General features: G+C 40.7%; 1 long non-coding RNA gene across 1 annotated transcript in view; it reads left to right on the top strand.

Annotated features, from left to right (window-relative positions):
- LOC124156378 overlaps positions 1-13,812 on the top strand; it is a 373,814-nt gene that overhangs the window by 41,328 nt on the left and 318,674 nt on the right. The window contains exon 3 of the long non-coding RNA XR_006864309.1: positions 566-619. This is a non-coding gene — a long non-coding RNA (uncharacterized LOC124156378). The remainder of the gene's footprint in view (positions 1-565; positions 620-13,812) is intronic.

Below are 13,812 nucleotides of genomic sequence, written 5' to 3' on the forward strand. Positions count from 1 at the left end.
GGGAAACAAGCTTTTAGTCCATATGTTGTGCACGCAACATGATGCTACTTCTCGGAAGTTTCTTTTCCGCTCGAGAGAATAACTCTCAATCCCATTGGTAGGTGTGGTGTGTATTCCTTGCAGAGATTTGCAACCTGTCCTCGGATCGCATAACAAGTGATTTTGTCGTGGAGAAAACCCCTGTTACCGAGGATCCAAAATCTTTGCTTTCACCAGAATTGCGGGCCCAATGCTGTGTGTATTCAAGCTTTTCTTTATCCTATGTATTCGATAACCATACTAGCAAAATAGGAACCGAATTTTCATCATAATATTCTTCTCACTCCTCTTTATTCGTTCGCTAAAAATGCTTCTGATTGTCCCTCACCTTTCCTTTCTGCGTTATTTCTTCTTCTTCCTCCTACTTGGTTAGTTTCGTGCTATTTAAATTGTATTTATTCGATTTTATTTAACTCAAAATTATATTGAGTTTTTAAATTGTATGAATTATTAAAAAAATCTGGTGTTACAATGCTTATGCTTTTTAATGCATAATTCTAATGCGATTTCTGTTTTCCGTTGGCAGGTTGCAAGTGAAGCCACGCGAAAACTCCACATGACTTCAGGACTTATTTTAGTGGTAAGTGTTAATAAGGGCATATTTTTATTTTTGTCTCTTGAATGTTATGCACCTGCACGAAACAATTTTTTCACTTATTTCGAAGGTTTCTTTTTCCTCCAAAAATCTAATTTCCTATTCATGTGCGTGCCGCAATCGGGAAGCGTAGTGGGCCAGTGGACAGAGCTTAGAGCATTCAGTGTCGGGCTACGGTCTCGGGTTCAAACCCCCGGCGAAGCCCTCGCACACCGTACAAAAAAATCCGTCAATTGCCGAAACGTGGGGAAGTCCTTTAGTCTTCGTTTACTTTTGATTGAAACGACGTCGGCATTATCTGGGAGGAATTAATAATTCAATTAAATTTGTTTAATACCGTGGGCCTTTCTGGCCCATGAGATATTTTACAATAATATTACAGCGCAGGAAATTAATTTTTTGAGGAAAAAAACATTGTGACAATTGGGTTCAAGAAGTGTAAGTACAAAAGAGAAAAAAATAAAAAAGAATACCTATTATATACCTAATAATTGATTGAAGTAATTGGAAATAAGTAATAATCCGTATCAGATGTATTTATTATCTCTGAATATGTGATAATTCACCTGCCTTTAATTCATTGTGACTTGACGTGTACCCTTACCTATCCAAACCAACGCACGGGTTGAATCACGGAGAGTGAGTTTGCCGTAATCGTGAATTATAGTGCCTCTAAGTGAATGACGTAATTCTCTAAACGGTGGCTGTAAAGACCCGAGGTGAGTCCTTGGTGCACGGGTGTTTCGCGAGGGGCCGTGCCGAGGCTACGTCGAAGGCGCCACCGCTGCCGCGACGTGGTCGGGCCCCTTTATGAGAGGTCCGTGGGCGTGGCTGCGTCACCACAACATTTCAGCTTTGTTTCCACCCTTTCCCTCCCCATTCAGTGAGGATTTCTATATTGGACTACCGTTTCTTCCTGTTCTCTTCCTTCGGGAGGGACGGGGAGCGGCTGGCGGGACCGCCGTCTTCGTTCTATTAGAGAACAAGGAACCCGAGCGATATAGATGCCTCGCCATCCCTTCTTGTGCACAGTGAGAGGGACCGTGCGGAGTGTTTTTGTTGATATGTCTATCGCTCCCTTGAAAACAAGACTTGGGAACGAAACACAGTGGTACGGGTGCTCAATATAACGAAGAAAAGTCTGAGGGAGAGTTATATTCATATACCGTCTTACTAAAGGGTACCCATTGAACCTATTGTTTCAGTGAATAAATTTGATTCTTTGTGAACGTGGTAGCATTAGTATCCTTCTATTTCAAATTAATTCAATCAAAAGATCTGACTGCTAAATTTAATAACTTTTATCTTAACCCATTATAACCCAATGTTACTTCTAAGCATCATCAAAAATGTAAAAACTTTCAGCTCTATTCAGGAAACATTTAAACTACATGTTATTTTGTGCTGAAAAGTTTAATGGCGAAGTTTGAAGCTGCCACAAAAATTATGATTGAATAGAAAATTTTTACATTTTTAAAATCAAAAGTCTATTTCTCGGAGAAGCAGCTCTGGGATAGGAAGGGTTAATGCCTTTTACTAGAACTTTCACTTAGAATTACGCGAGTGTTTTCTTTTGGTAATGCTTATACCTTTCCCTTGGCCCAATAGAGAGACTACCCGCTCCGCATTGTCTCGTTTTCAAGTCTTGTCAGCCTCCGTCTCGGGGCCAAATTCCAGTCTGTGAGCCTCGGCCCATTGTGAGTTTATTTAGACTCGTTCGAGGACCTGCCCGCGTCGGTTTAATGTTCTGCGAGGTTGCGGAACAAATGGACCGGGGTGAAGGTTTATGCTGCAATGGGAATTGTACCGTTTGTCTTTTCGATAATGTCGCCGTAAGTTCAACGCGTCTACTACCCAGTGGGTGACTCATTTTCGTTATTTCGTGTCTTGCTTTGCGGTCGAAGCCAGCCATAACAGTTCATCAAAGTGATATGTGGGTGCATTTTTGAAATATAATTATTGGAGAAACGGTTCAGAGTATACTCTTAAAAGGGCACGGATAGGACGTGGCTGTTTGTATACATATTTACCAGTGGTTTTCTAGGACATGCGCATAATTTGTTGGCTCAGATAATGGTGTTAGGCAATTGGTAGATTTGGTAGATTTGTAGGCACAACATTTCTGCCTTTTTTCATTAAAAGATTGTGAAATTCTGTTGAAAAATGAACACTTTTTTTGGCCATTTTCATCTTTAATAGAAGAGTTAATACCGTTTCCTTTGTTGGGTGCTCAGTATTGCTACAAATTTAAATTGTCTAGCGATATAAAAATAATCTGGAAATGCGAATTTCCTTAGTGATGACACTACAAGAAACTAGAAGGAGAAGTCCTTTCAACGTGTTGTTCTGTGCAGTGCAATCATGTATTGTATTGGACACCACAGATGCGTTTTTAGTTGTTAATTCACTTTCCTAGTTGAGCTCACACACCCTTGATTAGCGATGTATATTGGTATGCCATTATCGTAAAAGGTCAAACACCACTCATGCTAAGAGGTAAGTTGTTTCAATGTTCATATTCACGAATGAACAGCTGCTCTTGCTCGCAATTCTTATGGGCTTACTTCGCCGATCTTACTACGCCAGGAATATATTGAGTTTGTGTTTTCTCTCCCATTCTTGCTACTACGTGAAGTAAAGTTTTGTTTTCCGTAGAGCGTGGAAGAAAAATTCCTGTTCGTTCCTTTACATATCTCAATCTTCAGAATTTGTTCCGTTTATTGGAAGATTATGCAGATCTATCGCTGCCGTGGAAACGAGGAAGTTTATTTATGAATTGAGTTAATCATGGGCTTAGATTTCTCTCGATTGCTATATAGTTTTAAAACACACATCCTTAATGACGCATCCTCTTAAAAACGTACTCGCTATGTAGCAGTGTCGTTAGTAGTTCGGAAAAGCTCGCGAGAACGATGCTATCGTGCTCCTTTCGTGATTATGGGTTTTATACCCGAAAAATAAAATGGCCAAACATCTTTTTAATGTGGCTTAGAATATAAAAAAATTCTCCATATTTGGTAACCACTACTTATCCAGCTCTGTAGAACTCCAGTAATGGTCGGAATTCAAAGAGATGGTGTGAACAGATAAAAAAAATACCAGCGCGTTAATCGCTCGCTGACTTTCTAAAACGTGTATTTGGCCGAAGCAGATGTTGGATGTCGGTTCAGTGCCAGATAAGTTTATGTTGAACGTAGCAATTTTGAGGTGGCTTTTGAAATAAAGGAAGTAATCCTTTTCCTATACTGATCTACATCTCATGATGTTAAAGTAAGTACAAATTCTTGAGATTTACGTATGTGCGAAGCGATGGAGTTCACGTATTTTCTTCCGAGAAAATTTTATGATATAACACAAAATAAACTGCCTCCGATCGGATTTAGGCCTTCCAATTTTATTGATGTGAGCTCTCCTCCACTCATTGCATTACATCATTTGCTTTTGCCTTGGATGTTATACAAACGAAACCTTCTCGGACGTATGCCCGTTACATTTTCAGGCTACTCGGTGAATACATTCTACTGTCAGGAATGTTTTCTCCATTGTGAACAAAATTCATCGTGGCTTCGCCGGAATTCAGAATTTGATTCTCCGAACACGTCAGGCTGTAGCCATAAAACATTATTTCGTGAGGCGATCCTGGATGTACACCTTTTGTTTTTTACTGCGTAAAAATAAATCACTTCTACCTTTGATCGTAGTGATCGAAAAATCGTGAGGTATTCTCTTTCACTTAGGAGTGAGTGGAATATTGGTCTGCTTTACACGCAGTAAGTTTTGACTCTTAATATCTCAAGTTACCTACCTTTAAGTATAGCGAGGGATTCAAGCATTATGACTTTTTAGAGCAAAACTCAAACCAGACTCAACATAGATACTTCCTTCTTGGCTTTTAAAGTCATGATTTACGCATTGAAATATGAACACTTGCCGTATCACTTCTGATGATTTGCAAAAGTCAGGATTGTAGGCTGTAGGAAAACTATTTAACAGCCTTATTAAAATGTTTCATCGCTGAAATTTCTTGTTTACGTTGGGATATCTTGATTTTGTGTCATCGCTCAGGTATTTTAAAATTTGATTTTGAAAAAAAAATCTTCCGAAAAAGATATTTTAGTGCTCGTTTGTTAACTTTTAGAACTTTTTCTAAGCATATTCTCATTACTCGCCCAGCAGTATGAATATCCATCGATTATTAAACTTCTTCATTCCTCTTATATCTTTATAGTATCTCTCTTCTTCATTCCACTAATATCTTTTATAGTAAGAAGAGTATTATATATCGCTAGGCCTTTCGTTATTTTCACTAAGAGCGTTAAAAATCACCATTCATTTAGGCCCAAATCCATGAGCTAGCCTAATTCTTTAAAGGAAATCAATTCCCTCTCAAACGAATGTTAAATGTTTAGTGGGAAAGAGTCGTATAAACACTCATGTCTCCAATTATTTGGCCATCCTGCCCGCTCACATTCCTAGATCCGTCTCAAGAAGAGTTCGAGTATTAATCAAGAAGGAACTTTAGGGCGTTGGTCATTGAACCCATTTTCTCGACCTGGTGAGTAAATATTCGGATCATCCCGTCTGGAGGACTCATCCACTTGGCGAACTCCCCAAAATCTTTCCATTCACATTCTTATTCGGACCCCGTCGTAATTATTCGATTCCGTTACCTTGTACGGCCATACCGTTGTCGCAAGTTCCCAACCGACCACAAATTCGCATGAGCGCGCTGTTATTATCTTCCGTTAAGTTTTTCTCTTCTTCTTTATATCGTTTTATTGCCATGCGCTATTCCCTCGGCCTTTCTCCCAAAGATATCCTCCATGGCCGTCATCTCATTCCATATTTTCCTTTTTTTCTTCAAGTCCAATTGATCGTTTTGATTCCGTTAAGGAGTTTCCGGGGGAGACCCTTGGGCTAATGGCTTCATTTTTTTTTCTCCGCGCCCGCCACTCGTGGGCGAACCGAAGTTCCACTTCTTCCCACCCCTCCCGTAAGTTCATCGCGCCGGTTACACGTGGGAAAAATGACCTCGCTTGCTGACTCACCGTCACCCACAGCACGGATTCCGCGTTTTTGCGAACGTTCTGTGGGTTTTCGGGCGTCGTGGAGGAGGAAGAGAGCTAAACGTCCCAGTTTCCCCAGGTGTTATCTCAGCGGGAGTGACTTTCGATCTGTCCGCCCGAAAATGGAAAGTTTTCCCGGGATTGCCCCCTTTTGAGATCTAATCTCACACGCGTTCACACCTCTCGCCACCGAAATAACAAACCTCCATCACCCGTCCCGTCACGCTTTCCTGGTTTTTCGGTCTAGTTCCAGCAAACCACACACACACACATATGCGGGAGGACGAATTCGTGGATTTAAATCCGTGCTAATCTGCTGCCGTGCTCCCATCTGCGGCGGCCGACCTAAGCGTCTCTAGCGCTGACAACCGACGGCGAAATGATCAATACCTTTGTCGCGTGTGTGTGCTCTCTTGTCTAGACCAGCGTAGGGGCGGAGCAAAAGGTTCAGTTGCCCCCGGGCCTAAACTTCAGGGTAAACATACAATAGAGCGATTATCGGCATCTGCGCGTGGGAAAGAGATTGGAATGGCAAAATCCGAGATAGCGCGACCGCTCTGATTGGCTGAATACGTCGATAGCGTTTGTTTTCATGTTGTTTATTCCGGTCAGAAACCTCATTTTTATTAAATTTAATGCATTCATAATGTAAAATGAGAAGTATCAGAATTTTCTTTGTACTAATTTCAACTCTTCTATAAGCAATAGAATAAAGATTGTAAAATCTACTTCCGAGATTTTTTTGTTAATTTTCTCCATTTCCCATTATAACACTTTCCCATCCTCCGTGGATGAACGTCCTAAACGCCCACGTGACCATCAATGGCATCGCTATCTCAGCTTTCTACGTGAGGACTTTCAATGTCTCTTCTCCTCTTTTCGCTGGCGGAGGGGTAAAGGCCTTGCCTGCCACACAAGAGGTCGCGGGTTCGAGTCTCGGCTTGGTAGACTGCCAGGGATGGATGTTAGTGTGAGTTTGATTGTTAAGTTTAAAATCCCGACGTAAAAGGCTTTTCTTTAAGGCCAATTAAGCTGTTTTCAGCGGCACAAGAATAAATATATAAGGTGTGTGTTCAACCTATACTTTTGGTGCCTGGAGCGCTCTTGTAAGTTCATATTTACTCTTTATTACGAACTGATTCATCCCGGCAGCAGTGGGACCCTCGCTCACTCGTCATCATAGCATATCCTCCGTGGATGAACGTCCTAAACGCCCACGTGACCATCAATGGCATCGCTATCTCAGCTTTCTACGTGAGGACTTTCAATGTCTCTGCTCCTCTATTCTTTCCATTGACTGAGTAACGCGTGACCGTTTTTGTTATCACACAAATTTAGCGTATTGTCTCGACGTTTAAGTGATCGAATTTTCTATGCCATGGGCTTTCCGTAATTCTAATCAGTAACATCAATTTATAAACGATTTTTTTTCCATTTGAAAATAAAGAGAAAGCTAGCGCGCAATTCGTTGTTTTAAAATTTCAATCACTGAGCGTCGTAAATATTATAGAAATACTCGTGTGACAACTGATGCCATGATATTACATCTTTTACTTCATGTTATGGAGTCAGAAACTAATGACTAAAATTTCATAAAAATAAAACATCAATGCAATGGAAACTGGTTAATTTTTAAAACGTGGGGACCAATGTCTACCCAAATGAGCAATCAACTGATACCCAATTGAGTGAAATGTCAGCGATAGTTAGTTTAGCTTAGCTTATGAAGCTTGACGCCATACTCATAAATTTCTAGAGAATAGTTTTAACCCTTAATTACTGCCTTTTCGTTTGGATCTGCTACAAGTCAAACTTTTGCGTTTATGTTGTCGACTCTGTACATACAATTATGAGTAAATGAAATGCGCGAATTTTTGGTCGAATTGACGAAATGTTTTTGGAAAAACTTCGAGCTTCATTGATGTGATAATACCTGCATTTCGCCTCTTTAATTGACCTTGTGAGTAGGAAAAAAATGCTTTCACGAAGCAAACCTGTCGCCTTTGCTTCCGATGCGTTCGGTAAAACGCGAAGGAAAATGCCGCGGCGTCGAATTTCCATGCCACTCAATCACGTGACGCGATCACTTTTGCTGCGTAGCATTTCCGCTGACATTTACGCCAGCCGAGGAAAAAAATATGCGACGATTCCAATGCAGACGTAACGTTATTTTTTTTCCTTTTCAACTCGTGCAGGAAAGTTTTCGTCGCGCAAGTAAAACGACTTTCGGCCCAGATTCCGCGATAGGTATTATTTTTTTCTTTTTGCCGGTTTGATGGAGCGGTGACATTGTTTTCCCGTTGAGCCTTGTGTGCGTGTGTGTGTTTCGTAATCAGATTAGGCGGGTCCAGGCTGGCATCCCGTGTATATGGGAGTGCCCCGGCGCGCTGCCTGTCACCCCGGCCCCGTAGTAGCCGTGCCCACGCGTTTCTCCGAGCAGCGTGCGTAGGAAGCATCGCCAGGCGCATTTATCAACTTTCGCCTCTCTTCTCATATCCACGGCCGCGCGGGACCATATTTAGCTCCTAATGCCGATTCGCGGGATGCGGAGGATGCACCCACAGAGCTTAGGCGGCGTTCCTCGTCGTCGGCGCATCCATTCACTCACATTTCGAACGAAGCGGTTTCTGAAGCCATAACTTTCCGTGTTTTTTATCTCTCCCTCTCCATTCAACGCCTCTATCTATCGTGGGACGAAGTCAAGACACGGGTCATTTCTCTAGAATTCTCTTGAATGGTTACTTTCAGTGGAGAACATTGCAAATGGTTGTGTGACCCTTATTCAACTCAAGTAATTGTACAGGTGTATTAAGATTTCCACTAAAATTGAATGCTTATGTACAACTTTTCAATGGATACGTAATATTAATTTTCTCGCAAATTTATTCTTCATATTTACATACTCTTCATCCTTTTAACTCACATATCAAACGAAGCTGTATCTGAACCCATAATTTTTTGTATTTTCTCTCTCTCCCTCCCTCTCTCTCTATCTCCCTCTCCATTCAACGCTTCTATCTATCGTGGGACGAAGTCAAGACTCATGACATTTCTCAAGAATTCTCTTGAATGGTTACTTTCAATGGAGAACATTGCAAATAGTTGTGAGATCCCTCATTCAACTCAAGTAATTGTACAGGAGTATTCAGATTTTCACTAAAATTGAATGCTTCTGCCACTTTTCAATGGATACGTACAATAACTTTTCCCGCAAATTTATTCTTCATATTTACATAGCCTTCGTCCTTATCTCAAAGGCCTTTTATCGTCCCTTCCTCTTCTCTGCTTGCGCAGCATCCCACTACCGCTGGCTTCAGCATTCCCTTCCCCATACTACCTATCCCCTCCAGCCTCCAACTCTTGATCTCTCATTACATGCCTCAAAGGTTTCTCGTTAGAGTTATTTTTTAAAATATGTTTCTGAACTTATTTCTACTACTGCGACTAATTCTAAGTTCTCAGAGCATAACTGTTCCGTTAAGTGTGCTTTTACTAGCCATCTGCTCCTCAGTTAGCTCCATCGCTATAGCGCCACACCCTTGCTAGTTTGTCCCCGACGCTTCTTTTTATAGGTGCGCTAATGCACTGACTGTTTGTCGACCGTCTTGATGTTTACCCGTGGGTTCTCAACGGTGCACTTTCTAAATCATGTGAAATTTTCTTCTGGTTGAACTTTGTTTGTCTATCGTTTGAAGTTCATTCCACCGCGTCGCTCGTCCTTTACTTCATCTATCTACCTATATATATAAAAGTGGATGCATGTTTGTCTGTCCGCTATGCCTTTCCCTACGGTTGCAAGGCCAAAGTTAGTGCGTAACTGCATCTCATGCTCCCAAACCCCGTAGTACCACTTTTGGTTGCGTCCGACGCGTCCTTTGCGTCTTTTTCTCATTACCGTTTGTTGCGTCACGTCATAGAGCTTCTGCGGTTGAACATCTTTTCGGGTAGGCACACCTCTTGACACGCCCAAAGGAAAGACATGAATCAAAGGATACTACGATACTACACTTACTTTTAATCCTCTTGATGCAAACTTTTTTTTTCTGGGGCATGCGATCACACGACGCACAGTGGGCTGACATCGAAAAAAGCTGGCCAAAAATGATTTTTTTCACTTCTTAATTTGGAAAAAAACTATTATATTTTCAAATTATGGAATTATCAGTGACCACATTACTAAAATAATTTTACTTATAACTCATTTTTTTAAAGCAGGAAACGTCTGTCCATTTAATGAAAAATGATCTCAAATTTTTTCCCATTTTTTGAAAAAATTGACGGAAGTTTTTTGCTACTGTTGCGTGATCTTTTAAAATGCCTTAATTTAAGTCATTACATCATAGAAATGAACGCACATGATGACTCATACTTACGTATCAACGGGAGACTAGAATGTGGAATCAGCCGCATTTTGATAAAAGTTATTTAAAGAATGCGAGATATTGTTGCAAATGAACAAATGCATCAGTTTGAGCGCCGTTAACGTCAGGAATATTTACCGGTTTTTTTGTTTTTTGTTTTTATTTGTTTTTGTTTTTTTTTAAATTATTTTAAAACCAATTTTAGGAAACAATAGCAATATTTAGGCAGTAAGATATGCCGTCGCATGTTCTCTGATAAATTCTGTGCATTTTGGTACTTCATTTGTAGAGTTTGGTTGCGTATAAGTTGAGAAAAAGGTATCTATACAGTAGAAATAAGAGGATGGTTTCTGTTACATATATCCGTCATCATACCTGCTTCGTTCCATTACCTAAAAATCCTGCCAAGTGGCCATGAATTCCAAGTTCGAAGTTTCCCACCTCTCTGGTTACTTTACTTCCCGAGCAGCGGCCGGTGGCCAGCTAGTTTACGATATTCAATTAGGAACTGCGAAAAAGCCCAGTAATTATCTCAGCAGCGGTGAATTCATTATAATTATCCTCTTGAATTGATGGTGAAATGATATGAAATCACGAACTGAAACTTGGTGTTTTTCAATGCGCGCAGTATTTTCCTATTTCTGTGCGCAAGCCTGTTGTTTCATTCTTTTCCACCTATCCATTTTCTGAGCTGTTTGTGTTAGGTTTTAGAGTCCAAAAAATAGGCAACTCCCTTCCCGTGTGGCTGCTTCCCAGCTGTCACTTTTTCTGGATAAATTTAAATTTTGTAAACATTATGTTGAACTGAAGACCTCATAGTGTGCATTGAACATTTTCCTTATGTTATGCAGGCCATTCATTTCTTCGGCTTCTTTGAATTTATATTTTCGTCATTGAGATGTCACACGTGTTGAGTGGTAGGGAGTGTTTATTTTTTGATCGGATACGGAATTTATATTTCGAGAATGACTCCCGGTACTCCCAACTTATTTAGTCCGTTTTCATCACTTTGATGGAACAAGGAGTTAAAAAGAAAATAGAAAATAAAAAAACACCCTTTTCAAGTAGGTTAAGGTAAAAGTACAGTAATTATTCACCTTCTTTACATTTCTTTGTCGTTCAGGTGTCCGTGTAAGGCGTAGGAGAGTTGGTTTTCAGTCTAGTACGTATATGTCCGACGGAAGAGGTTGTTTTACTATATAAGGTATTTTTTATCTAAGAGTGTTGAGATCTAATTTAAGTGAAGTTGACTACTGCCTTATTTCCTGTGCTGTCTTCATCTGGGAGAAGGGTCGTTATTACCGTATTTGAAATAATAGGAATCATGGTAGCGTCGTCTCCTGCAGACCAATGCAAGTTGAATTAAAGTCACGCTGTATAATGGCAAGCTCCTCCCAATGCCGAAAAAAAACCATGGCGATTCCATTGGAAAATAAAAGCCACGATTAAAAATTAAATATATAAAAAAACGTGATCAGATGGGTGGATGCTCCGCGCCGTAGTCATAAACAGCTGTTTAATGAAAACACGTTTCCGAACTCTGATTTTAGTTCATTCATTACCCGTATATCGTCCATATTCTATACCAGAGTTTTTCCCAAAAAATCTTAGTCTGTGCGGACGTTGACCCTCGGAGAAAAAGTAGGATACGCATTCTATACCCGTACGTAATTAATTCACTGGTAACAGATATTTCGATGAAAGGAATGTCATATCCCCATGAGAGTGAATTACTCATAACGTACCGAATTTACTGGGCATTACTCTCCGATCTTCGATATTATTGCAGTTTAGTGCGTGAAAGTGCGCTATTTCGCCTATCATCTAATACATCTCCAAATCTGTCACTTTAGAATGAAAATCCTATACCTATTGGATTTAAAATGAATATGGATGATTTGAAGATAATACATTTATGTGTTGGATTTACCGTTCTACTGAAAAATTGAATCTAAGACGAAAGTATTGAAACATTGTGTCTTTGTTTTTTTATTGCTACGTTGACTGGCTGGCCAGATACCGCCTGCTTAGGTCTCTCTTCTTCGTTCTTCTGATCTCTCTTCTCATCGGTTTGGTATATAACTGCGGCATTCCGCAATGAACACGATCCGTTTGCATATATTTTACGTGATATTAAAACTAACGAATTTTCCAAATATTTTAGGGCACATATTACTGATGCTTCTCCCGCTGTCATGTCATAGCTGAACCGGTTACAAAAACATACATTTAACAATGTAATTACTTAACCTGTATACTATGGGTATTTCCGGAATTTAGTAGGTACGTACTGTGAAAAAAATTGAACAAAAGTCACTTTTACTGTCAATTAATTAACGCTCTATGGTTTTGTTTTGATATTTTCAATCTAGATACATCTATGGCTTAGGCCTTGGTAACCTTAATTTATAAATTAAGTTTTTATACAATCGTGATCTCCATGAGAATCCACGAGCCACTTCGCTATATTAATCACTCAAAGCCTTCGCGATTATTGTTTGTCACGACATTCTAGAGGCTTTTATACGTCTTTCCAGAGAGTTTCCGTTTGTAATCCATTTTGGATGTAAAAATTGATGCTTCAGTTGCGGCAAAACACCGTAACACGGGTCGGTGTTCCATTCGCTTCACTTGCGTATGCATGTACCATGTTTGCGGTTACAAAAGCAATCCGTACCAGCATTAAATTGCTTTTGTGTTCAATGGAAGGTCTTCGTGAGTACGCTCAAGCCAGTGAGGTGGGACAGGCGAGGAAACGGCTCGAGAAATCATCGCAGGGACCCTATACTGCCACCGAGTCGCGGTGCAACAAACCCTCATTTCGTCAGCCTGCTGGCGGCGGGGGATGGATGGTACCCTTGGGAGATGGTGGCTGCTTAACCTCGCCGACGGGAATATATCCTAATGCCCCGAACGATTTTGCATGACGGGGTCACGCGAGCGCCGTAATTTATGGAATTCGTTTGGCCTCCTTGCACTCGCGTGTTTTCGGGGGGAGCAAATGTCGTCCGTGTCTCACGACGTGATGAATAAGTATGCGCGGAATCGCTGCTTGATGCTCGGCTGTTCGAACAACGTTATCTATACGAGTCAGTTACGCGGGATCCTACCGACCGCGGGAGGTCACCCCATGAAGTCCCCCCGTACACCTGTTCGTTGGAGTATTACGAACGATAGTTCGATCAAGGTACCCAATCCCAGCTCAATATTTCAGCTGCGATGTCTCCCATTATAATGATGGCAGTTGCTGTTCATTCTTCCGTCGCGTTTAAGAGCCTTTTCGAAGGGCTGACGTGAATGAATAAGGGTTCGAGTTACGTCGTATCCGGACTCATTTATTTCTCAGTGCTTTACCTCCCCGGAGACGATCGTTGCATGTATTCTATTAAGTTATCCCTATGGTCCCGTCTTCATGATAATCATTGTTTGTATTTAAGATGTAAAAGTGATTGACTCAGGTCTTCAGTTCCTCAACATTTTATACCGCTTCACTTATTTGAATACATCCATCAACCATCTTAACCATTGTTCAACTCCTCTTCCCCTCCAGGTGCATCTTTCTAACAAGTCACTCGCTTTGTTTCCATGTGAATACATAATGTGCGTGATTACTGTTTTATTGACTGGGTCTCTTTCCTTAGTTGTCGAGCTAATTTATACTGCATTCGTTGCGTTAAAAGATTTTGATGATAGCATGTCGTTTATTTTGCTTTCCGTACATGAGGTTGTATCACGGGAATGAATTACTCCA

Source organism: Ischnura elegans, chromosome 3 (genome assembly GCF_921293095.1).
Source record: "Ischnura elegans chromosome 3, ioIscEleg1.1, whole genome shotgun sequence".
Lineage (NCBI taxonomy): Eukaryota > Metazoa > Arthropoda > Insecta > Odonata > Coenagrionidae > Ischnura > Ischnura elegans.